The sequence below is a fragment of the Pristis pectinata genome, chromosome 22 (genome assembly GCF_009764475.1).
Source record: "Pristis pectinata isolate sPriPec2 chromosome 22, sPriPec2.1.pri, whole genome shotgun sequence".
In the NCBI taxonomy this organism is placed as follows: Eukaryota; Metazoa; Chordata; class Chondrichthyes; order Rhinopristiformes; family Pristidae; genus Pristis; species Pristis pectinata.
The window spans coordinates 15586051-15613540 of NC_067426.1; the positions used below are offsets into that span (position 1 = coordinate 15586051).

At 38.6% G+C, this 27490-nt stretch overlaps 1 protein-coding gene across 1 annotated transcript in view; it reads right to left on the reverse strand.

The window, feature by feature from the left end:
- LOC127581632 (ribosomal protein S6 kinase 2 alpha-like) overlaps positions 1–27490 on the reverse strand; it is a 144430-nt gene that overhangs the window by 92295 nt on the left and 24645 nt on the right.

A 27490-nucleotide genomic window follows, 5' to 3' on the forward strand; every position in this document is an offset into this window, starting at 1 on the left:
ACCATCTTTCATGTCAATTAAAGTACACCTCAGCTATACAAGTCCATTTGAAGGATGATCACTGGTATATATGGTTACTCACAGGCTTATATGCATGTTGTTGTAGCAATCAATTTGTATACAGTGAAGTCACACAATAGTAACGTTCAATTGTCAATTAATCAAACAGTTATTTTGAAGCATTACTTTAAAGATAGAATCCAAAATCGTTGCTTAAACAACAGGGATTTTAGTTATGGTGAGGAACTGGAGTAGTTGGGATTGTTCTCCTTAAAACAAAAATAATGAGCGATCCAATAGGAAATATACAAATTTATAAGCAGTTTTGACAAAGCAAAGCAGGGAGAAACCATTTCCTCTGGCAAGTTGATTGCTTAAAGGTCATAGAATTGGAATAATGGGCAAAAGAACTAGATAGCCAAGGTAGATAAGTTTCCTCACCAAACATTACTATGATCTAGCACACACTAGATGAAAGAACGACATAACTTGACGCTAGAAAAACTTGTAAAAGGTAGTAGACAAATAATTAAAAACTAATTTGCAGGATCATGGAAGAAAGATGAAGAGTGGTACTAAATTGGATGGACTTTGATGGACCACGTGCTGCCAAACCATGGTTTGATCAATGAACAGGAAATCGCTTTTGTGACAAGGTATTGTTGAACCGATGCTACAAATAGCTACATATTTAGTGTGGCTGTTCAGGAGTGAAATTTTATTCTAGTATCTGTGAACTCTGCTGAATTCTGCCACGGGAGGAGGACGTTACCAGATAGACAAAAAAAGTTTCAAAGATGTGTGCGAAGGTTCTCTGTAGAAGTGCAATATTCTCATTGATTCCTGGGAATCTTTTGTCCATGACCACTCGAAATGCAAAGGAGCATTTGGGATGGTAATGAGAGCCTCGAGGACATGCAGCAGGAGCGAAAAGAACCCGTGTTCATGGTAAGAGGACTGCACTACCACAAGCTATCCACCAACCAGGCACACCACCACCCCCTCCCACACCTCCCCCTCCCCAACTCCATTAGTCTCCTCTTGTCCCATCAGTGGAGGAGTCTGTGGTTCCCACATTTCCTCCTAGCTACCTCAGAACCCACAAAACTGGAGTGGAAACAAGTTATCTTCAATCACGACAAACTGCTGAAGATGATAGTTTAAGACACAGTACATTTTTATTTTAAAATGAGGAAGTGATGTTATGCCATCTCCAGGCTTGTCAGCAATTACCATCAGCAATATCTTAAGAGTAAAAACTGCAATGCCATTCAGATTTCACAACAGGAGGTCAGAAGGAAACAAGTCACCATACATTCAGAAAGCAGGAGCACATACACCTTTTGAGATCCAAGGCTCTCAACAAGCTACAGTAGAGAGTTTCAATCTTAACATCCCAATCATCAAGACTACATAGTTCCACTCTAAACATTGCCACTAAAATCTTTTATTTCATGAAGTCATGATATAACATATTGGATCATAATGCTTTTATTTTAATTATGTTGTAATCTGATATTTTGTTCTACTTTAGCTGGCTAGTATGTTCCTACTAATGACTCTTCCCCCAAATATGATGAGGCACAATATAGCAGGAGGGAGAAAGGATATGAAGTCAAAGTTGAGTTTATTGCCATGTGCACAAGTACATGTATGCACAGGTGCAATAAAAACTTACTTGCAGCAGCATCACAGGCACGTAGCATATAAGCAGCATTCACAAGAAAAACAAATTATACACAATTTTTACAAGAAAGAACACAATTTGAACAAAAAAGTCCATACCAGACCATGACGCAACCAGTCAGGATACTTTCAACAGTACACCTGTAGAAGTTTGTCAGAGTGTTCGGTGACAAGCTGAACCTCCTAAGAAAATACAGATGCTGAAATGCTTTCTTTATAATCTGACAGTGAATTTGCAAGTAATTGGGGTTGATTAGCACAATAACTTGTTTCACTGGTCTAGGCAGACAAGTGCTACCATCAATCTCATCCTCTCTTGCACTTTTTCCCCATCATTTTTGTTTTTTTTAATTGGTTTAGTCCAAAGTTTTTATTTTACAAATTTTATTAGTTTTTACCAAAATCTATTAACAAAAAAATTCAGTTCAATGATTCATCGATTTTAGTTACTACAAACTGAATGTGTTGAAACTTTTCCAAATATTGCAGTCTTGCACAATTTCCACGTCCACCCTCACTATTCTTCCTGTTTTTCGTTCTTTTGTTAAAAATGTAGAGAGGGTGAATTTGAGAAAGCTGGAGGGAGGGAGAGAGAGATGGAAGAAACAAGAGGACAGCATAGAAAAAAGTGCAAAGTGAAGGAAAGAAAAGGCACCAGGAAGAGAAAAATGGAAAGAGCAGAGAGGGAGTAAACAGAGAAGGGTGGGGCAGAGGCAAGGGCAAAGCAGGTAGTTGGGAGCAAACGGGGTGGGGGGGTGGGAGGGGGTGAAGGGAGGAAGATCAGGAACATGGGGGGGGGGGGGTGGAGAAGAAAAGAAAAGAAAAAACAATGCTGGAAGAAATCAGTGGATCAACCAGCATCTGCAGAGGCAAAAGGTGGATGTCGACTTTTCGGGTCAAGATCCTGCATCAGGATAGAAGGACAAGGAAAGGTTGCCAGTATTTAGCACTACAAGTGAGGGGTGGGACAGAGGCTAGTAGGTGATAGGTGGAACCAGACGAGAGGGGTGGGGAAAGATGGGCAGGTGGAACCAGATGGGAGAGGAGGTGAGGCAGGGTGGGAACGGGAAAGGCAAACAAAGTGAGAAGAAACCTAGAAGGACGGGTGTGTTTAGGGTTGTGGGGGAGGAAAACACCAGGGGTGTGGGCTACCTGAAATTGGAAAATTCAATGTTCATACCATTGAGCTGTAAGATACCCAAACTAAATACAAGATACCATTCTTCCAATTTGAATTTGGCTTCACTGTAGCGACAGAGAAGGTGGAGAACAAACAGGTCAGTATGGGAGTTAAAAAGACATGCAACTGGCAGCTTGAGATGGGCATTGCAGACAGAGCACAGGTGCTCTGCAAAACGGTTGCCTAGTCTACACTTGGTTTCACCAATTTGGAGGAGGCAACATCGTGAGCACCAAATACAGTAAACCAGGTTGTAGGTGGTGCAAGTGAACCTCTCTCACCTGGGAGGGCTGTTTAGGTTCCTGGATGGTGCTGATGGAGAAGGTGGAGTGGAGGGAGTGACAGCTGGGACCATGGTATCCAGCTGAAGGGTGGGTGCAGCTGAGCCAGAGGCATTATGGACACACATGAACAAGGCTGAAACAGTGAGAAATGGTTGGGGGGGTGGGGGAAGAGAGGAGGAGGAGGGAGAGGGAAAGAGAAAGACAGCAAGTGGTGGGAAAGGTGGTGGTAGGGAAGAGACAGACTGCTCACAGGCAGGTATCTTGCAGTAGAATTCATAGAAAAGCATGGTGTTTCTTATACTTTGTTGTAATACCTTTGATATGTCAACAAACACAATAAATTATGCATCTTCCCTCCCCACCCACAAGCAGATTTCAGTTCATCAATTGGTTTTAATTCCTATCTTTTTTCCCCATGATGGGCTTATTGTTATCTTTCTAAGTAATTGGAAGCAATCAACATTTTCAGAGTTCTTGTGTACAAAGTGGGATTCAAGATGGTTAACAGGTATCCAAGTTATTGAATTTTGAGAAATGAACATGAAGTCTTCATTAAGCCAATAGCATTACCCATTTTGTGGCCCTCCCCATTGCTCCTAATTGTACAAGCATTAAATATTCCTATCCATGATAAAAACAAAACACCCGTCAGCCCAATATATCAACTCAAATCATCAAGAATGAAATAATGTGCACCCTACATAAGCATCACCGTTGATCTCTTCAACTCATACACTATACCACTGAGTAACTCACTATTTTTTAAGAGCTGCAGCTTTGCCTAAAAATAAACAGCAGGATAATTTTTGTTTTATGAAGTGAAAGGGACAGGATGTTTCTGCCAGGAGATGCATTTCAAATCTAAAAGCAAGGCGTACTTCTCTGCTCCATTATTTAAATTGCACAGAAGCTCAGAGCAATATTCTTTCTTTCCACATGCTTTTAAAGAGTATTTTTCAACCACTGCAAAAGAGGTGATTACAACACTCCTACGCAAATGCATTACTTGAAATTTATGCTCTACAACAGATATTTCAAGTGCAAATTTAGATGTTGCAATTAATCATAAAAATCCTGGCTTCATTAATCATTCAATTTGGGCTTTTGAGAAATGCTGAGTTACAAAAGCATTTAAATGGTGGAATGGATTTGGCAGACAGCATCCAAGCAACTGCATTCATTGATAACCTTGAACAAAGATACTCAAAAAGTTCTAGCAATCTCAATGGCACTCTCCTTTTTGGAGATAGATTACTAATAGGTGTCAATTCAACAGAATCCCCAGCAACCAATGTCATTATGTTGACTCTCCAGCAAACCACATTGAAATCACACAGACAGCAAACAGCAAAGAAAAGGTATAAGTATTGCAAGAATTGAAATTTTAAATATTTTACACAGCATGAAATAAAGGCTGGTTCAGGGAAACCTGGAATATTAATAAAGATAATTATATAGCTATGAGGGGTGTATTAGCTATGACAGATTAAAAAAATAAATTAAAACATTTTTCAATAGATAATGACAAGCATTTAAAAGAATTATTTCAAATCTGTCAAGTAATAATCCAAAATTCTCAATGAGGAATGAGGAATAAAAATTTCCTTGAGAAGTGATGCATTCTTCACTAACAAAGATTAAAGGATGATAATAAATTAAAAGAGAATTAGAAGAATTCTAAATAATTGGAAGCAATCAACATTTTCAGAGTTCTTGTGTACAAATTGGGATTCAAAATGGTAAACAGGTATCTAAATTATTGAATTTTGAAGCAGAAATGAATGATCAAAAAACTAAAAGAGGGAGAGGATAATTTATGAGAGTGAACCAGTGGGCAATATAAAAATAAACACAAACATCATTGAGAAAGTCAGGAGAAATTTCAATGGGGGAAGCTGATAAAAACACTGCATATCACAGAAAAAGTTAAGCAAGGATCAAATGACACAGTCATTAATATCATTAAAGTACAAATACGAGAAAAAGATAACCAAAATCCCTTTAGTTGGATGAACGACATCCTACTATTGCTGCAGAGATGGCAGACCTGTGATGATCATTCAATACTCAAGATTCTTGAGCAATACCAACAGACTAGAATGTAGCTAGTGTAATGCCATTCTTTCAGCAAGGATAGAGAGAAAAAGACAGACAACTATAAATCCAATAGTCTGACATCTGTTGTTGGCAAAATACTGGAATCCATCCTTAACCAAATAGAAAAAAAAAATCACAATGAGTAGATAGAGTTAACATTCATTTGTTTGACAAATCTAATTGAGATTTTGGAAAATGAAACCATAGTAGATATAGAAAATGATTTACCTCCATTCCTGCTATACTTACAGTGCCTTCAGCACTGAAAGCACATTAAGTGCTGCACAGGGCATCCCTATAAATGAAGTGTCAATCTGGCAAAGCTGCAGCACAGCTCTATGTACAATAGACACAGCCAAGCAGTCCAAAAGCCAATGCCCCGATTAAAGTACTGTACATGTTGCCACATTCAATTGTGAATGGTGGTCAACAAAAAGCTCTGGGAGGAGAAGGCTCAAAAAACACTTCTGATCTCAAACACAGTGGGAGTCCACTATTTGAGTGCTGAAGATATGGCCAAAGTAAACAGATATGGCTTGCAAATGTCTTCAGCTAGAAACACCTCAAGTGAGATCTATCTCAACTTCCCAATTGAGATCCTCATCATTGAGAAAGCTTGCCTTCAGTCAATTTGATTCAATCCACATGACATCAAGAAAAAGCTGAAAGCACTGGTTACAGCAATTTCTAAGGGGCCAGACAACATCCTGCTGCAGTTCTCTAGTCTTGTGCTCCAGTTCTTCTGAAGTTGGTCCAAAACAATACTACTTCAACTTCTACCTAACAATATGGCTAAATGGGTTAAAAAGAATAACCACAGTCCAGTCAACATTTGTCCCACCACTTTATCTTCAATCCTCAACAAAACACTGGAAGGTAATACCAGCAGTTCTATCAAAGTGCATTATACACCACAAACTTGCTCCAAAATAAAAACCCAGTTTGGATTTCATCAGATCCACTTATTCCTGCACCTCAGTACAGCCTTAGTCCAAATATAGGGAAAGGATAGCTGAATTTCAGAAGCTCTGATAAAACTACTCGATGGAAATGAAGGGGAAAATACTCCAGTGTTTGGAACTATGCTTTGCACAAAGAAAATAGTTGTGGTTGTTAAAGGTCAAATGTCACATCCCCAGGATATCACTCAAAAAAAATTTAATCAGCTTGCTCAGATACAATGTTTATTTAACAAATCTATTCTGACTTTTATTTTTGATTTAGATTTAAATGTAGGGAGCATAATTAAAAAAAGTTTTCAGATGATACAAAAATTGGCAGTGTGGTTGACAGTGATGAAGAAAGACGCAAGAGATTCTGCAGATGCTGGAATCTGGTCCTAATGAAGGATCTCAACCCAAAGAGTTGAGTGTTTATTTCCCCCCCATAGCTGCTGCCTGACGTGCTGAGTTCCTCCAACATTTTGTGAGCGATGAAGAAAGCTTTGGATCTGGTCAGCTGGGTAAAATGGTGGCAAATGGAATCAGTCTTGTGAGAAGTAATGCATCTGAGAGATGAAACAAGGGAATAAACAATGGAATGTAACTAAGATTTGAAGGAACAAAGACATCCATAGATCCTTGAAAAGTTAACAGAACAGGTCAACAAAGTGGTTGGTTAGGCATATGTTTTACCTCTATTAGAGGCGGCATAGAATATGTAAGCAGAAATTTAATATGCCAGAAATTTAAAAGTTGTTACAATGGGGTAAGATTGGACAGGCTGGCATTGTTTTCTTTGGAACAGCACAGATGATGCAAGAGTTGACCAAGGTGTATAAAAGTATGATGGCAAAGGCAGAATGAATAGAAATGACCAATTTCCTGAGCAGAAGGAAAACCAGGCATAATTGATTTTGAACCAACTGGTAGGATTGGATGAGAGATGAGGGGAAAAAACATCCAGGTGGTGGTATGGGTCTGGAACTCGCTGCCGGAAAGGGAACAGATGCAGAACCCTGAATCACATTTTATAAGTATCTCAAGAACTGTGACCCACAAGGCTCCAGACCTGCTGCTGGATGGTGGGATTAGGCTGGGTAGCTCTTGGAAAGTGGGATTAGGCTGAGTAGCTCTTCTATGACCAGCACAAATAAAATGCATCAAAAGGTCTTCTTCTGTGTAATAAATTTTCTATGGTACTACACAGAAAGTAAACATGCAAGAACAGTACACAAATACAAAGGCAGATGGTATGTTGGCCATTGCTGGAAATCCAGAGAGTTTCATGAAACTTCATTTGGAGCATTGTACAGTTTTGATCTCTGCCCCTAAAAGAAGATATGATATGCTCATCTTGGAGTCCATCCAGCATAGATTCTCTACATTAATTCCTGGAATGAGGGACTGCCCAATAAGGAGAGACTGAGCAAGACTGTCCAACACTCACCAGAGTTTAAAAGAATGAGATATGATCTCTGAGAGATAGTTAGCATAGAGTGCTAATAGTTATTCCCAGCTGGACAGTTTAGGCCTGGGTCAGTCATGAGCAGGGATAAGGGATCAGTCACTTAGGACTGGATGTAAGAAATTTCTTTTATGCAATTGATTGTAAATCTTGCAATTCCCCACCCCAGAGGGCTGATAATGCTCATTCAGAACTGGATCAATAGATTTTTGGACCATAATGGAATCCAGAGAATGGGAGATCAAACAGGATTGAAAACACAGGATCAAACTTAATCTTAAGGAACAGCAGAACAGGTTCAGGGACAAAATGTAACACTCCTGTTCATTTTATTTTAGAAGGTAGAAACTGTACAATCACACTTTTTAAGCCACAAGAATAGAATTTATCAAAAATTATAATCAACTTAAATCAATTTTTGTACCTGTTAATAAATCAGTAATTTCAGACAATCATGCCATTAAAAAACATACAGCTCATGAATCAATGCAAGTAGGTTTAGCGAGAATAGAAAATACTTTCACACATCAGCTCATTCATTTGCTTTGATTCTGCTGGAGAAGCCAACGAAACAGCAGCTGGTAATCACTGATGGTAATTTCTGAATTCACTGATATACCAACAAACATTAATAGATTCATTGTAATTATAACAACAACAAAAAAACAAGGGGTATAATGACAGGAATGGGCAAATCATGCGAAAGATCCAGCAGCAAAAATCTGCCCTAAAATTATGCAATTATTTTGCTTCAGAGCTTTTAAAATACAAAGCTAGGTGGCAGTGTGGGCTGAGGAACAGACTTGAGGGCTTTGGGGGATATAGAAAGGCTAACTGAGCATGCAAGGACATAGCACATGGAACACAATGTGGAAAACTGAGTTCAATCATGCTGGCAGAAACACAAAGTATTGCTTAAATGGTGAGAGGTTGATTGCTGATGCTCAGAGCGACCCAGATGTCCACATACACAAATCACCAAGAGTTAATATGCAGGAGCAGCAAATAATTAGGAAAGAAAACACTATTGTCTTTTATTGTAAAAAGATTTTTAGCACAAGAGTAGAAACACTTTACTCCAATTCTTTGCAGTCATGGTGTGGTTATAATGTAGAATATCGTGTGAAGGTCTGGTCTTCCTATATAGGGAAGGATGTGCAGTAAAACTCCAATTGTCCAGCACACTCGACACTTAGTCTACTGAATGTTATTTCTATTAATACCTCAATTATTTTAATTTGCTTTTTTTTAAGATGTTACACTGTATGATAATAAGTTTTCCAGTGAACCAGGATAGCAGGAAGGGAAGCGCAGGAATTGGAGGCCCAGTGCTTGGGATGGGAGCACAGGAACTGGGACCTTAGTTTGTCAAAGAGGAAAATGCAAACATTATCTGGTGAACCAGATACCAAACCATTGTGATTTCTGAATAGTCAAATAGTGGACTATCAGATTTTACTGTACTTGCAATGGAGGGAGTGCAGCAAAGTTTCACCAGATGGAACCTTCCTGGGATGGAAGGTTTGTCATACGAAAGAGATTATGGTTGAGCCTATATTCAAATTTAGAAGAATGAGTATGATCTCATTCAAAAGTACACCCCATCAACTATGCTAAACATTCATTCACTCCACCACCAGAACACTGGTGGCTACGTCTACTATCTAAAAAAATGCAGTGCAGTTACTTGGCCAAGCTTCTCTGATAGCACCTCCCAAACATCTAACTGCTACCATGAAGAATGACAAGACCAGTAGGCAAAGGGTCACCATGTCTGCAGATTCCCTTCCAAGTCATACACAATCCTGGGTCCAAATCCTGGGACTCCCTCACTAACAGCTTTGAGAGAGTATCTTCACCAGAAGGACTGCAGAGGTTCAAGGTGGAGATTCACCACCACCTTCTCAAGGGCAAGTAAGGAGGGGTAATAAATCCTGGCCCTGCCAGTAATACCCAAATCCTGAAAATTGGATGTATTTGACAGAGACTGAGATTTTTAGATATTAGGGAATGAAGGGATTATGGGGTTTGTGCAGAAAGATTGCACTGAGAATGGAAGAGCTGGCTTGAGGGTCCATATTGCCTATTTCTATTTATGTTCTTAAAATTAACCACATTCAACTGCACACTCTCCATTATTTCACTTCCGGTACTGGTTTCGATTTTACAGACTGCACCACCACCACCTTTCCCCAGCATAAGGAGCCATAGGACTGTAGGTTATTGGATACAGTCTCTCATTGAAGACTCTTTTGCTCAAATCCTAATTGCCAATATACACAGCTTCTGAGAGGACTCCAAGCCACAATAACGATTACTACCTGTGGACTATTTTCTCTACAATCCAGAATTTAATATTTCAACCCCAAATAATATAAGAGATAGACATGCTCAAAATTCCACAAAAATGCACAGGGTGGGCTGAGTAATTACTTTTGATCTCTTCAAATGGAATTGCCTGTGATTGTGAAATGTACCTACATCTTCACAGCATAACTGACTTCATGAATGCTTCTGATATAGTTATGTGCACAATTTATATTATTGGTATCTGGGAATCATATTCAATTCACCAACATAAGACATCAGAAGCCTATGCTTAAAGGTATAACAATGTAATCTGTTGGTGCTCCAATGTACTGCACCAGACAGTGGTATAACAAGTTCTTCCACAGTTCATACAAACTTGGCTTTGTTATCATTTAAAAGGTGTTCTCTGGACTTCATTACTTCTTTTAAATTTAAACTTTCACAATAATTCATGCGAAATTTAAAATAGAATGCATACAAATGAACGCATTCACTCCAATAGTTTTTCCAGGAAATACATTCATTCCTAACTTCCAATATTGAATTTCTCCCCACTGCTAAACAGTGCAAAAAGACAAATTCAAGAAATAGGAAAGTAAACAGCAACAACATGGCTCTCAACACAGCTAATTCTGGATTGGAAATCTTCAGAACAGACTGAACATCTGAGGTCCCAAGCTTTATCACTGCTCTCAGCTCTTCTTCCCATAGAACTCCTGCAGTAATGTCTGGAGTATGAGATGTTCAACATCCAACAGACACAACCATTTTGTGCAAGGTATTACTCAAATCATTGCAGTGTTTTCCACTTGATGCCCATTCACTAGTTTTTAACCAAGGCTCCTCACGTGATCAAAAGCTGCCTTGAAGCTGAGGGCAATCACTCTCACCTCTGGAATTCTTTGGTCTATGTTTGAATCAAGGTTGTGTTTAGGTCTGGAACCATGTTGTCCTGGTGAACATTAATCCAGGGACTGATTATTCAGTGCTGCTTGATAGCAATGTCAATGACACTTTCCATCGACTTGCTCATGATTGACAGTAGACTGACTGAGCAGCAATTAGTTCATTTCGTATCCTTAAAATGACACAGGAGGTGGCCATTTAGCCCATTGAATCTGGGAGAGCAATCCTAGTGGTCCCACTCCTTCCCTCTATTTTTCCACTTCCCTACAACTTACTTTCTCTCCCACATGCTCAACAACTTCCCTTTGAATTTTTTTTAAATTATTAACCTACACAACAGGGTAATTTCCAGAGGCCCACCACCAGCATATCTTTGGGTTTGGGGGGAAACCAGAGCACTCGGAGCAACCCTCATGCCATGACGTGAACATGCCATCTGAGCACAGACGGCACCCAAGGTCAGGATTGAACCCTGTCCCCAGAGTTGTGGGGCAACATCAATACCTACTGCACCTCTAGGTCATCTGTACTCTGAGCAGACTAGACATAATTGGCCAGGAAAGTTACTTAGGCAATTTTCCATATTTAGAAATAGAATCTAGTATTGGTACATCCTGCAATAAACTTATGATCAGACAAATTAGAAGCAGGAGTAGGCTACGTAGCCCCTCCAGTCTGCTCTGCCAATAAAGATTGATCCAATCCAATTACAATCTCAACACTGTATTCCTATATATCCAAAGAAACCCTTCACTTCCTTGCACATCAAGAATCTAACTACCTCTTCCTTATAAATGTTTAAAGTTTCGACTTCTACCATCTTCCTCAAAGAGAGCTTCGAAGTCTCATGACCCTCAGAAAATAATTTACTTATCCCCGTCCAAAATGGGTGACTTTGGGTGATCCTCATTCCTAGATTCCCCCCAGAGGAAATATCCTCTTGACATCCAGTCAAGACCCTCAGGATCCTACAGAACAGAAAATAAAGGTGAAAATATTCATCAGGCAGCAATCCCTTCAATAATTTAGCTGCAATATTGTCCAGTCCGAGACCTTACAGTACCCAGTTCTCTCTAATGTTTCTTGATACCTTATTAAGTGAATTGAGTTATTTCTAGATTGGGTTCTGTAATCATGATTACAAATATTTCAGCTATATCTTTAGTACTCACATGCTGGGCCCTGCTGTTTTGTTTTTAAGTTTTCTCTTCCCATTAGCTTAGCTATCCACTACCATTCATGATTACATGTGGCAGGACTGCAGATCCAGTGGTTATGAGATTGGTCAACTCTTTCCACCGCATGCTGTTTAGCACATACTGTACATAGTCCTGTGTTGCCACTGCACCAACTTGGCAAATTTTTCGGTACTTCTGGTGCTGTTTCCAGCATGCCCTTCTGCACTTGTCAAACAATTATTGCTTTCACCAGCAGAAATGGTCAATTCCTTGCTTGAATGGAAACAATAGAGCAAGGGCTATACCAAACCATGATGTTAGTTTGTGACAGTAAACATTTCTGCTGCTGCAGATGGTCAGAGCCTCAAAAGATATTTTGAACTACTGGATCCTTTACACTAGTCCCATTCAGCAGACTATAGTGATAACTCAGTGGAGAAGGGGATTGCGTTGTAGAAGTTTTGTACCTTGTCTCGATAATACAATTCTTTTCCATAACTTTGTCAAACTGTTACTTGATCCTCTGTGGGATGGCTCTTGAAAATTGGAAACCTGATCCCAGATGTTTCAAAGGAGGATGTTGCACGGTTGATTGAGCTGGTGGCGACTTTGCTGTGTTTAAATACAGTGCCTTGGTTGATGCCAAATGGTCAGTCCAGTTGTAACAGAGGCAAGGACATTACCGTTATGTTACCACCTAGTGTACCCCATTCACACTGGGTACAGAAAGGGGTCTCTTTGGAAAAAGGGTTGGTTAAACTGTAGATAAATATAGGGTAGCAGGTTGTTTAGTGGTAATGGGATTAAAGGAACACTCTATGGATCTGCAGACCAGATGAGCTCAGAGGTGGCAAGAGATAAATTGAGGTTGAAAGCCAAGGGGAGAGATAGCTTCAAGGATGGAGCCGCTTGGGGAAGCTTGGCTTGTTTGAAAAGGATATGTCAATGGTGGTGAAATAGATGGTCTTGAACTTAACGGGCCAGATTGAGCTAATACCTGCCTATACTTTAAACCTCTCCTCAGTCTCCTCTGCTCCAAAGAATGCAAACCCAGCCTATCAAATCTTTCTTTATAGCTGAAGTTTTACAAGCAAAATCTTTATTGATCTCTTCTCAACCCTCTCCACTGCTTTCTTATCTTCCCTATAATGTGGTGACGAGATCTGTATGCAGTACTCAATCTGTGCCCTACTAAGTGTTATACATAGTTGTAGTGTAACCTTACTCTTACTTCAATACCTCAGCTATTAAAAGCAAGGCATCTCTTTATTGACTCATCTTGCTACCTTTAAGGATCTGTGGACATTCACTCCTTCCCTCTGTTTCTCAACATCTCTCAGTATTCTCCAATTCATTATGTACTGCCTTGTCTTTTGCACATCCCCAAATGCACACAAAATCAGTAACAGATCATGTGTCTGGGAACTGTGTTAATTTCCTCAGTTTATTTACTCAGCAGGAATTCTGTTTGCTATGTGAATTCATAAGGTGTCATATCCATATTCAGCTAGATTTAACACATTGAAGGACTTTGGCTTACTCTGCCTTAATTTTCAGATTTAATGTGAATAAATGGAGGTAGAAATATCAGGGTTCTCTACAGAGCAACTTGTGGAAATTCCTGTCCAAAAAATGACAGTACTCAAATTATTTAAAACTGAATGTAGGCAAATAACCAAAACCTGATGTGGTGCATTTCTGATCCTGAAGGAGGATTGAAAGAAAATAATGGAAGCATTGAAAAGAAATTTCTAAAATGTTATGCATAGAAAAATTATGGATGGTGACAAATATGAATCCCAATTCTATTAGATAAAAAGTAGAAAATGCTTAAAATTGCCAATATCATAGCTTTGGGAGAAACAGCGTTAATATTTAATCTGGAATTTACCTGACCTTTCAATAGAATAGCTGCTGTTTTTAAGTACAGTGGTTTTAAAATTATGAAAAGTTGAGCAGTTAAATAATGCTGATGCTTTATCAGTTCTATTGGTTGTTGAGAACGGTAGAATCTCATGAGGAATTATTACAATGTGATTATTAATGCAGAAGCTATATGAACATACAGGATTAGGGAATCAAGATTAACTGAGTCAAGGAATTAGAATTGACACAGATACTATGGTTAATTGGCCTAAATCTGTGCAGTAATTCCTTTGATCTTATTTTAATATTGTTCTTATTTAAATTTTTCTGGAACCCCTGATTAGCCTGGAGAAATGGCTTCTGGTTATCTGCTGAAATAAAGAAAACTTGTGTAGATCTGGCAACTTAATACTAAATGGATAACAATAAATGCAGGGACAAGTAATAAGCTTTCTATTTTAGTTGTTGATAGGGCAGAATATGATCTTGCACTGTGAACTTAGGTTTGTTTTTTGAAACAATTGAAAGAACGAGAGGAAATGAGAAATAATTTCCCCTAGAGGGGTCTGTAACTCACTGACTGAAAGGGTGGTGAGCGCAAAAAAGCTCCCATTTAAAAAATATTTCAATTTGCATTTGAAGTGTCATATCCTGTAAAGCTCTAGACCAAAAACCAGGACATAGGACTGGGCTAAATAGCTCTTCCCCTGATGGCACAGACATAATCTGACTGCCTCCATCTATGCCACAAATTTCTACAATTTTATGAAACCAAGGGATATGCACAACAAATGGACAAATATATTAGATTTACATTACTCAGAAGGAATGCAAGTATTTCAGATCCTTGTACACAACTGCCTGACCTTTGTATCAAATAGCAGAAAATAAACTAAACTTCAAAACATTTTTTTCAATTAGTGGATCAAAGGCCTACTTTGAAATGCATTTGTTGTTTGCCCTGCATTCTGTGCAGAAGGTTCTGGTACTCTGGATACCTTTGAAGTATGGTCCATACAAGGTCAAATTTACACTTCAGTACATTCACTATCTTACCACAGAAAATATCTGATTCCAGCTCCATAGTTGTACATAAATCTCCACTCCAACCAGTTAATTCAGAATTTAAAGATTCATATTAGGTAATTGAGCACCATCCCCCTTGACGTTACATTGAACTGCCCATTACAAGGAAGACAGACATCCTGAATAGAATCTATTCCCAATCTTAACTGTTTTGACAACAGTTCACTTTTAATTTCTATTTCAGAAGATCAATGTCTATGAACTAGCCTTCTTTACTTATCCCACTTATAATTTTCTTCCTAACAGTAAACCAGAGAATTAGTTTTCTGGACAGGAACAGATCTCCAAGCTAAAATTATGTGGTCAGATAATTATGAGATAAATACAGCATATATTGTTAAATACTAGATAGTGGCACAACACTTCAGCCCACCAAATATGGCTATTTCAAATGTGCCTCAATCAACTACTTGACGTAATATCAATTGTTGACCAGGTTGCGAATGCTGACTTATGGACACGCCCATGTATGAACAGGCTCCCATAATATTACTAAATTCAAAGTCCAATGTACATACGTTCATTCCTACGAATGGCAGAACTAGTTCCTCTCTCTCCACTTTTAGTAATTATTCTTTCTGATATGCTTTTGATGTCATTCATTACAATACTATGGAGGTATAGTTACCAATACACATTTCTTTACTTCCCATCATTACTTCCCTCATCCCAGCTTCTAAGGCATGAACATTTACTTTTGCTTCTCCCTCTTTATACACTTAAAGCTTTTGTAATGACAACTCTCACCGAGCGCTCCCCACACCCCACCACCTAATACCCCATTATCACCCTCCCTGAACCTCTCTACCAGGGATTGATCCCTTTTCTTTTTAAAAACATTGTCACCCCACCCCAGGGTCTAAGTACTCTCTCCAACAATCTCCCAACCTCACTGCAATCATTTCTGACATCCCCACTGCAACAATCCTCAATCAGAACTCCATAATTCCCCAACATTACTTCTACAATCTCACTTTCATAATGGCAGAAAATCATGGAGGAAATCTCTGCCATGCATGATACCTTTGGCCTAATGTATGTGGTGGAATATGCAAGCGGGGAATTTTTCAGTAAGTCATCCAAGAGCTGCCAATCCAGGGTGCCCTGATTTGAAGCACTCCTCGTGCAATTTTGAGTGACATCAAGCGAGCGTTTTATGCTGCTGGACATCACTGTGTGACGAGTACCCTCATGCACTAAGGAGTCATGCATATGAAAGTGCTGGTAGGTTGCAGGAATGATTTTACACGTTGATTTGGGCAAAATTATTTTGGTGAACTGAATGTGGCTAAAAATCCAATAAAAATAGCACCAGTTTTTGGTGTGGTAGTTTTCTAATAACGTATGCTGTTAATTTGAATATTTTAAATAAGCAATAACTATTCCTTTAAGCATACATTTAAATAAAATAGAAACTGACAACTATAATACTAAAGACCAAGCACTCTTGTAAGCTGAAAATAATTGCTCATCTCAGGGTAGGATTTGATTAGTGGATATATGAATCTTTCCATGCCAACCTACTCAAAAATCCTCTGACACTTCACTGTACAGCTGAAGTGCCCAGATTCAGAAAACTCATTACAATACAACATTAATCCTTTCAATTTTTGGTGGAGAGTAATCTTCCTAGTAAAACGTCTGCTCCAGTTATCTTAATCTGTGGTTTGATATTACTTTGACTCCTGATACTTTAAAAAAGAAATCTAGCAAAGAGATAGGTTCAACTACAAACAGATAAAGATCCTGTTTGCTACAGTGTTGATTATTGCAACTTCATCAGTTTCATGAGGTTACCACCCAAAGTAGTCCAGAATTCTTAACATTTTCTGTAAATGTTTGCTAAGTATTCTAATCTATTGCTCTAGATACCCTGACCAATTTAACATTAATAAGACTTGGTGGAAAAGAAAGGAGTCAAAGCATCTGCACAGAAAGAAAAATTAATTATATGACAGCATGATATTAAGTTTAAACCAAATCTGTTACTCACTAGAACCAATGTGCTTCAATCTTTCCAAACCCCATCAGTTCTTGATGCAACCACTTTCAACCAAACTGTAGAATTTAAAGCTGCAAACATGCAAGGTCAGTAGAATAGATCTTAGGCCATTACTAGTCAGTGGCTTGCAAGAGACATCTGAAACAATGAAGAAACACACACACACTCACACACACACACACACACACACACACACACACACACACACACACACAAAGGCCAAAGAACTAATTTCATGAACTGTTACAAAGGAAGTTAAGACACAGTTAAATCCAGGGAGAGGATTTTATTATGACTAAGTTTAATCATTCTCATCCTCTTCCCCTCAAATTAACCTTTGTCACTCTTGCCAGAAACAAATGTTCTAATCAATCAAATCAGCAGCAATCCCTTGTTGAGGAGACGAGAATCATCTTCCAGGAATATTCATCTATGGATCCAACATTGGCATCTGAGGCCAACCTGCAACTGATACTTACAAGTTGGACATACATTTCCAAGAGGGATCCCTGCATCTGATTGTTTTTCTGTCCACAGTGGTCTTCAAACTTTCAGAAAATGGTGAAATCACTGCAGCAGGCTCTTGGCCATCTACAGTGATTCTTAGCCACAAATAGGTTTCCAAGTTACATTTTGTGTTTGCCACAAGAATGTTTTTGAAATATTTTCTCTGCTCTCCTCAAGCATATGCCATAACAGAGCTGAGGAGAAATAAAGTATGCTTCAAGAGTGTAAAGCTTGGCATCTGTCTGGCATGGTTGGCCAAATATCCAAGGCACTGTTAGACGATCATTGGATGCCTATTGCGCAATTTTGGGAGAGAAGCCCAACTGTAAACTTGAGTATCTGCAAATTCTTCCACAAACAGCACGAATTATTCTCAAATGCTTGATTAAATCCTTTATGTTGTCCACATTTTAGCTCCATAGATCAGGGAAGAGATTGTGGTCATCAAAAATCCAATTCCTCAGGCAACCAAAGGCTGTACCACCACATTTGAGACAACTTTGGATTTCTCAGTCCAAGTCAGCGATTGTGGGATGACTTCCCAGATTTGGGAACTGCATGAAGCTCTTTAATCTCTACACAAATCAGAATTGCCAAAGATGAAGAAGCTCTAACACTTAGCCAACAACCACGATATGTGACTTTCTCGGTGCTCCAAAAATCACCCAAGGTCTGAACCCCTAGAACCCAAGGATGGCAGAAATCTGATCAAGGATAGGGAAGCAGTCAACGCTTGTGTGGGATTGTTCTGAATTTCTCCACAGCTGAGAATGTTGTCAGTGATAGTGCTTTTAACTCTATCCCACAACACCCAGTAAGAGGTGAACTAAGAATTCTCCAACACTCGAGGTAAGGAAGTCCAATATGCAAATAATTATGTTAGCTCAGAGTTGTACAGCACAGAAATAGGCCCTTCAGCCCACTATGTCCATGCCAAAGTTTACTGCTCATCTACACTAATCCTACTTGCCTGGATTAGGTCCATATCCTTCTATGCCTTGTCCATTCAAGTGGATACCTAAAGGTCACTTAAACATAGTGACTGCATCCGATTCCACCACCGGCTCCAGCATCGAGTTCTAGATATCATCCACACTCTGTGCAAAAAAACTTCACCCCTCAGACCCTTTTAAAACTCCTCCCTGTCTCTGTAAATCTGTCTTCTTGTTTTTGATATCTCTACTATGGTAAAATGACTCTGGCTTTCTACCCTATTTATACCTCTTATAATTTTCATATACCTCGATCAGGTCACCCCTCAGCCTCCTTCATTCCATTGAAAACAAACTCATCTTATCCAACCTCTCTCCATAACTTAAGTCCTCCAATCCAGGCAGCATCCTGGTGAATCTCCTCTGCAGTACACCATATCCTTCGTATACTGGGGCAACCAAAACTGCGCACGATACTCCAAGTGCGGTGTTTTGTAAAATTGCAATGTAACAACCCAACTTTTATGTTCTGTGCCCCAGTCCATGAAGGCAAGCATGTCAAATGGCTTTCTTCATTACCCTATCTACCTGCTTTGCCACTTTCAGGGAACTATGAACTTGAAACCCACAGTCCCCCTGCTCATTAACATTCCTTAGCATCCTACCATTTACTGTACATGTCCTAGCCCTATTTGACTTCTCAAAATACATCACCTCACACTTATTGGGATTAAACTTGACCTCAAATGCTCTAGCTAACTATCCATCTCATCTATATCCTGCTGTAGCCTTGTATAATCCTCCTTGCTACCCACACCACCGCCAGTTTTCATGTCATCCACAAACTTACTTATCATACCTCCTATATTCACATCTAAGTCATTAATATGCATCACAAACAAGGGTCCTAGCATGGATACCTGTGCAGCACCACCCTTGCTTTCACCAAGTTAATTTTGGATCCAAAAGCCAGATTGCCTTGAATTCCATGTGCCTTAACCTTCTGGACCAGTCTATCATCTGGGACCTTATCAAAAGCCCTCCTAAAAGACCATATAGTCTACTGTCAATCTTCTTAGTTTCCTCCTCAAATAACACAATCAAATTAGTGAGAGAGTATTTCACTCGCAAAAAGCCATTCTAACTATTCCTGATCAGCCCCTGCCTTTCCAAACGTACCTAATTCCATTCCCTTAGAATTTTCTCCAATAATTTCCTCACTACTGAAGCAAGGCTCACTTCTTAAATAAAGGAACTACATTAATTAACCTTCAGTCTTTTGGTACCACATCCGCAGCTAATAATAATGGAAAAATCTCCATTAGGGCCCCGGCTATCTCCTCCCTTGCTTCCCATTGCATCTTCGAATAGATCTCGTCTGTCTCTGGGGATTTATCAACCTCTCTCTGAACTTGCTACCTTCAACAATTTTTTGCTTGGTAAATACAGATAAGTAGTATTCATTTAGGATCTTGCCCACATTCCCTGGCTCCACATATAGGTTATCCTTTGGACCTGAAAGAGACCCACACTCTCCCTGGCTACTCTTGCTCCCGATATTCTCATGGAATGTCTTGGGATCCTCCTCAATCTTTCTTGCCGAGAATATTTCATGGTCCCTCTCTGCCCTCCTAATTTGTTAAGTTCTCTCTTTCGCCATCTGTATTCCTCAAGAGACTCACTCAATTCCGGTTGCCTATACCTGTCTTACACTTCCCTTTCTTCCCAACCAAACCTTCAATACCCCTCATCATCCAAGGATCTCTAATCATCTTCGTCTTTCATACTTACCAGAACAAGCTATCACCACCATCTTTTACTAAAGCCATTCAATATAAACATAGGGTCATTACACTTCAATTATATAAACATTGGTGACACTACAATTAATTATTGTATACAGTGTTGGTCTCCTCATTTAAGGATTTTAATGCATTGGAAGTAGCTCAGAAGTTTATAGGACAAATGCCAGGAATGGGCATATTGTGTTGAGGAAAGCATGGGCAGGCTAAGTTTGTATGCACTAGAGTTTAAAAGGATGAGAGAGAACTTGACAAAAAAAATTAAGATCCTGAGTGTCTTGACCAGAATAGGATGTTTCTTGATGTGGGAGTACCTGGAACCATGGGTCACATTTAAAAAATAAGGGGTAACCCAATTAAGACTGAGATGAGGCAACTTCATTTCTCTCAGTTTTGTGAATCTTTAGAACTCTGCTTCTACCACTTTGAGGAAGAGAGGTTTTGAGTATTTTTAAGGCAGAGATAAATACTTTATAGCAAGGGAGTGAAAGATTACCAGAGTAGACAGGAATGCAAAGTTGTTACAATCAGATCAGGCATGATCCAATTGAATTGTGGTGCAGGCTCAAGGGACCTACTGGCCTATTCCTAATTTGTATTTTCATATTCAATCACTCATCAACATTCTCTTTGTTCCCCCCACCCCTTCCCCTACTCTGTAAATTAAAACAGAGATCAAAACTAGTAAACCTTGAAAAGAGAAAGTTCACTGACCTGAAAGAGTGACTTTATTTCTCTCTCCAGATGCTGCCTGACCTGCTGAGTATTTTCCCCAGCATTTCCTGTCTTTATTTCAGAACACTGACGATTCTGAGACATGTCTTGCAGAGATGGATCTTTACACAATTGTCAACATATTTACTGAGGTTTACAGGGAAATTGGTCTACTGCATATTACCGAGACTAATAATCTCACCAAACAACTCCCAACAACCAATTCCCAGATGCAGTCTTCTGTGCAATACTGGACAAGTGTTAAGCATAGGCTCATTGTTTCTCTGTTCTGGGGAAGAGAAGCAAGCTGCTTTTTTTTTAAATGCACGTTACAGCAATGAATTAGTCGTCACACCAATCAACAAGCATTGTAACTAAATGAACACTGTCAATCAGATAAAATCTCAAAATATTTAATGGAATTTGGCTGATGCCCAGATATCAGAATAGGGATCAATGTCAGAACCCAATGTTCTTCTCAAGCCATGGATATGTAAACTTACATTAAACGTGCAGGTCAGACAAAAATAGATTGTTGTTAACTACGCAAAGTAGAACTTCACAGAATTTTGTCAACACCCTAACAGATTTGCTGTTCACATATAGCATTTTTGGTGTTCACTTAGTTAAGCATTATGCATTGACAAACCTGCCAATGCCTTACTACTCAAGAGAATTCTTATCTTTTTTTAAAATACATTTTATAGGCTAAATGCCAACTTTCTTCCACTGTGTATTAACCTTTGGTCAATTACCAAATCCAGAAAGCGGCCTCACCCAGTTTAACAAACCATTTGGACTGTAGTACCAGCCATAATTAAAATCAAAACATGGACACTTTTCCAAATAGCAAAAGAATTTTTCCAAATACAAAAACAGACAAAAAATATTGAATATACTTTTAAAACTTATGCTCACACTTGTGAATATAACAAACAAGACATCAGTTGAAGAATTTTAAAAAACAGGATCTGCACTCAATAGTTAAATTTGCTACATCTCATTCATAGAGAAGATGTGGGTGCCACTGAAAAAGCAAGGATTTAATACCAATCTCTAATTTCCCTTGAGAAAGTGGAATGAGCCATATTCTTTAACAACTAATTTCCTTCTGGTAAAGTTACTGCCAAAATGCTATTTGGTAGGGATATCCAGGATTTTGCCCCAAAAATGGACAAATAGCATTATATTTCCAAATTGGGACGCCACATCATTCAGAAGATGCAGTCTATATTGAGTGTGCATACAACTTTAAGAATTGTATACACCATGTGATGACTTCTGGCACATAGTTACATCAATGTTATCAACTGCCATTTGCCACTTCTTATATTTTGTCATATTTTCTTACAACATAGAAGGTCATTTAGCCCATCAAGTCTAAACTGGCTCACAGAGCATTCCCATCAATCCCATTCTCCACTTAATTGCCTTTAACCTTTTCTCTCTTACATGCCCATCAACCCCCCTCCTATTCTCCTGTCACCCACTACTCCAATGACAATCTGCAGTGGCCAATTAACCTACAAGCGAGTCTTTGGAATGTGGGAGAAAACCAGAACACCCAAGGGTAACCCACACAGTTAAAGGAGTGTGCAAATTCCAGATAGGTAAACACACAAGGTCAGAAACAAGCGCAGATTACTTGAGCTGTAATGCATTAGTACTATTTGCTACACCACTGTGCATTAATAAAGGATGTTTGGTTAGAAGCTCTATTCTTGCTGCCTGCCTCATTAAACAGCTCTGTAGAGAAAAACCTATTGGCAACTAGCTCGAGATATTGTTGGTGAGCAAATATCAAGGCAAGGGAAAAGGGAACAAGGTGTTTTAGGCAGGGCTGTAATGATGACAGGCAATGTACTTGGCAGTTGTATTGGTGACCTGGAGACATGAGGAGTTGCAGCCAAAACATTCATGCAATAGGTGGAGATTGTTCCAAGAGCAAATGACGTTCTTGAGATTCTGAGAGAGGATAGAGAGCAAAACAACTCATGCCCAGGGACAGAGGGAGGCAGTACTACAATCAGGAGTAGGATTGGAGAGACTTTAAACTCTGGCAAACTAGTGCCACAAATGAGGTGCATTTTAATCCCTGCCTTCAGAGATTTTCACATTTGGCTTGTGCAAACAGGGACCAGATGAGATGGTGGGCAAATATGTCACGAGGTCAAAGACACTGGCAAAAAGGAGCAACTTTCATACTTTAAGCAATCCTGCTATGCCCAATCTTAACCATTTCTCCAACTCCCAATCCCAGCAATCCACCTGGTGAAATTTATCACATTCTTTCTATCGCAAGTGTATCCTTTCTCAGATAGGGAGACCAGACCTGTGTACAACGTTCTTGAGACTTACCTGTATGTAACTGCAGTAAAACATCTTTATTCTTCAAACCTTCCTGCAATAAAGGCCTTTCAAATTGCTTGTTGTACCTACATGTTAACTTTCAATAATTGTTGTGCAAGGATATAATTTCCCTTTCATAAATCCACATTGATTCTGCTTAACCCTTTAAGTGCCCTGCTACCTATTTCTTTAATAGCATTTTCCCTATTACTGACATCAGGGTAACCAGTTAGTTCCATATTTTCTCTCTTTTCTTGTACGTGGGGTTATATTTGCTGCCTTCCAATCTGTGGGAACCAGCTTAGAATCTAAAGACTTTCTGAAGATTTTAAATAGTGTATCCATCATTTCCACTGCCACCTCCTGGAATACAAATCATTGGGTCCTGGGGATTTATGGATCCTAGCCCCTATTAATTTCTCTAATACTGTTTTATAAATTAATACTGAATTATTTTAACTTCATTCTTTCTAGACCTATTGCTCTGTGAAGCTTTTTACATCTCCGTTCATGAAGTTAGATCAAAATAGTACTTTAATTTCTCTGCAGTTCCTTTTTCATCACTATAATTTCTCATGTCTTGGTCTGTAAGGGACCACATTAACTTCTGCTGTTGTTTCCTTTCTCATATCCAAATAAGCTTTCACCATTAAAAAAAAATGTTTCTTGCTAGATTACTCTTGCAGTCTTCTCTCCTTTTCCTTATCAATTTCATGGTCCTCCTTTGCCAAATTCTGAAATTTTCCCAAACCTCAGGCATTGCTCCCTTTGGCAACATTTGCTCTTCCCTTTGTTGTAACAGTATCATTAATCTCTCTCATTAGCTATGATACTAAACAGACCACAAATCAGCAGTGACCTCAACATATCAAAACTAAATTAAATATACTAATTATCACCACACAAATTAATAACCTAATGAACTAATTAACTATTTAGAGCAGACAAATCGCTGAGAATATAACCAGTGGGAGATCGCTGAGAGAGAAGAAGCAGGAGATGTCCGAGTAAGTGTGTACTAAACTAAGTTACCATTAAAAATAGTAAGTAGTCAATTGAAAAATGCAATTGATAATTAAATTAAAATTATAACATGCAAGAGTGGTAATGTGTTGTGGCTACAGCATGTGGGAACTGATGTCTGCTCTGGGCAACAGTGATTGACACTTATACAGTAGGTTTTTTTTACAGAACCATTACCACTTCCTTATAAAGAACTTAAAACAATTATCATTGAAGAAAAAGTACTTGGCAAACTAATGGAACTAAAGTCTGACAAGTCTCTTGAATTTGTTTACCTACATTCCAAAGTCTTCTAAAATGTGGCTGCAGAGTTAGTGGAAGCATTGGTTATACTTTGAGATACTGGATAAGCCCCAGCAGACTGGAAAATCACAAATAGACTGCCCCTGTTCAAGAAACAAGGGAAGTACAAGCCAGTTCAGCTAACATCTGTCATTGCAAAAATGCTGGAATCCATTAAGTAGTTACCCAATATTTAGAAAATCTTAACACAATTAAGCAGAGTCAACATACTGTGAAAAGCCAAGAACCCAGGACCTAGGATCTGTAGAACCCCAACAGTAACAGTCTGCCAATCCAAGAATGACTAGTTTACTTCTGCTCTTTTTCTGTCCCTTAACCAATCTACTTGCCAATATGTTACCCTCCAACAAAGCAAGCCCTTATTTTATAACTATTGTTTGGTGCCAAATCAAATACCACTTAAAATCCAGTCACATGACATCCACTCTTTCCCCCTTATCAACTCTGCAAACCATGTTGGATTCTGCCAACATGCTATTGCCCTTCTACCATGTCCTTGGAGGTGTTGCTACAACAATTGTGGCAACTCTGCTTTTCACAGTTTATATTAAAGACTTGTATATATGTACAGTCTGTCATTTCATCCAAGTTTGCAGATGATACAAAACTAAGGTGAGAAAAGTGAGCTGTCAAGAAGGGAATTTGCAAAGAAGTATAGACACATAGAGACAGAAGAGATTGCAGATGCTGGAATCTGGAGCAACAAAACAATCTGCTGGAGGAACTCAGCAGGTTGAGCAATATCTGTGAGTGATCAAGCTAACTCATCTTTAGTTTCCCATATTTGTTTCCCTCCTTTCCTTAATAGCCATTTGCTGTATTAATCTGCTGAGGCTGTTCCAGAATTCAGAGAGTATATACCATCTCTGTGGCCATCAGATCCAGGTATTGTCTGTTTTAGTCCCATTAATTTTTCAGTACTTTCTCTTCACCAATATTAAAGACTTTAATTCTTGACTGTTATTAGACTCTTGGTTCATGTCCAGTTGAGCTACATTGTTTTCTACATCCAAGACAGATAATATATTTGTTTTGTACCTTGCCCAGTTCTTTATTCCCTGCTTCCACTTTCATTGTTCCTATAGAGTCAACATTTACCTTTGCTGCTTTCTTTCTTTTCACAAAGTTCTTGAAGATACCACAATTTTCTTTTAAACTCTTTGGTCTTCCATTGTAGATTGTTAAAGCTCTCCCAATCATTGCGCTTACTTTTCCTGGTAACCTTATGAGCCTCTTCCTTTAATCATTAGTTAACCATAGATAGATCACTTTTCTCAGAGTTTTCATTTTTCAATGGAATGTACTTCACTTAAAAATTTCTCATTGTATATCTAATGGCAAAACTCAACTTCCCCAGCTATTTCAACCAATACATGACTTTTACCTATAGTCTTCATTTAAGTTTAGAATTTTACTTACCAACTAATCTGTGTTACTCTTGAATTTACATAGAAGACTGTACCATATTACGATCTTCCTCCTCCATCCCCAAGAGAATTGATTTCTTACATTACAATGACAGCTCAAAACTACGCACTTAATTGTTATCTGTTTTTTCATATTATACATTAAGTGTTAAGGATTCTCATGCCCCTCTTGAATTAAATGCTCACAATGCCATATAATTCAAGTAGGAAAGGTTATCGTTATCAAGGGCTATGCTATCATAATTCAGAGGACTGTGAATGAAAACAAAAATAGAATTTTGCATTTCCATATGGCAAGCAATTATTTTGGTCTGAGTGTTACGGTATCCATTTATCACCCACTCATAACACACTTATTTTGCAAAACTAGGAGATACCAGCTGCCAAGCTTCTATCAACACTCACCCAAACAAGCCATAAGATTAAGGTCACATTAATTTTATGGAAACACTCAACTTTCTACTCAAATTATCATAACATCAAAATGTAAACAGAAACTGGTGGAAGTATTCAGTTGGTCCAGCAGCATTTGTAGAGACAGAAATACACTTGTCAAGTTCCATGAGCTTTTGTCAAACCCTTATGAAAGGTTAACAACCAGAGACTTCAACTGTTTCTCTCAAGTACTTTCAGCATTTTCAGTTTTCATTTCTGATTTCCAAAGCCAGCAGCTTTTTGCTTCAGATTAATTTTTTGTCTCTGTATTTGAAACTGTTACAATAATTAGAAAGCTGAAACCAGCAACATGACCCAAGTTTGGTCTCAAACACATTCCATCACTGGCACTCCATTCCAGCACCCAGGCAAATGAGTTTGAGAGCACTTTTGAGGCTAATGGTCAACCTTCTGTTGGGAAACAAAGTCCTCGAACCACAGTACTTTGGTCCATGTGTCTTTCAAAAAAAAATTTAAACAAACCAGTAAAAAGAGAAATCCATACGTTGCCTTTAAACAGATTTGAATATAGTCCATTATTGATCTGAATTGCTGGAGAACAACAACCTTGTAATAATTTCCGAAAATTGCTTCAATTCCTTGCCAAAACCATTACTTTTAAAGAAGTGCAACAATCCTAAATGCTATTTGAGAAGACAGCATCCCATATGTGGGCATCAATAAGGTCAACTACTGGCACCAAGATCTCCAGTTTAAATTACTCAGAAACATCTTTCAATATTAATGTTACATTAGCGATAACAGACACTCCAAGCACTATAAAGCTCCCAGCCACCAATTATACAAATACATCAGCATAAGACCATATCTATAATATTTATTTTAATTCACAAGTAAATTATCTGCACAGAACTTACCTATTAGAATTGAACAAGGAACAGATTATGTACTGATTATGTTATATTAATTGCATCACATAACTCTGGGTAGAAAATATTTCATCACATTACAAAAGCTGCTTACTATTATATGACGT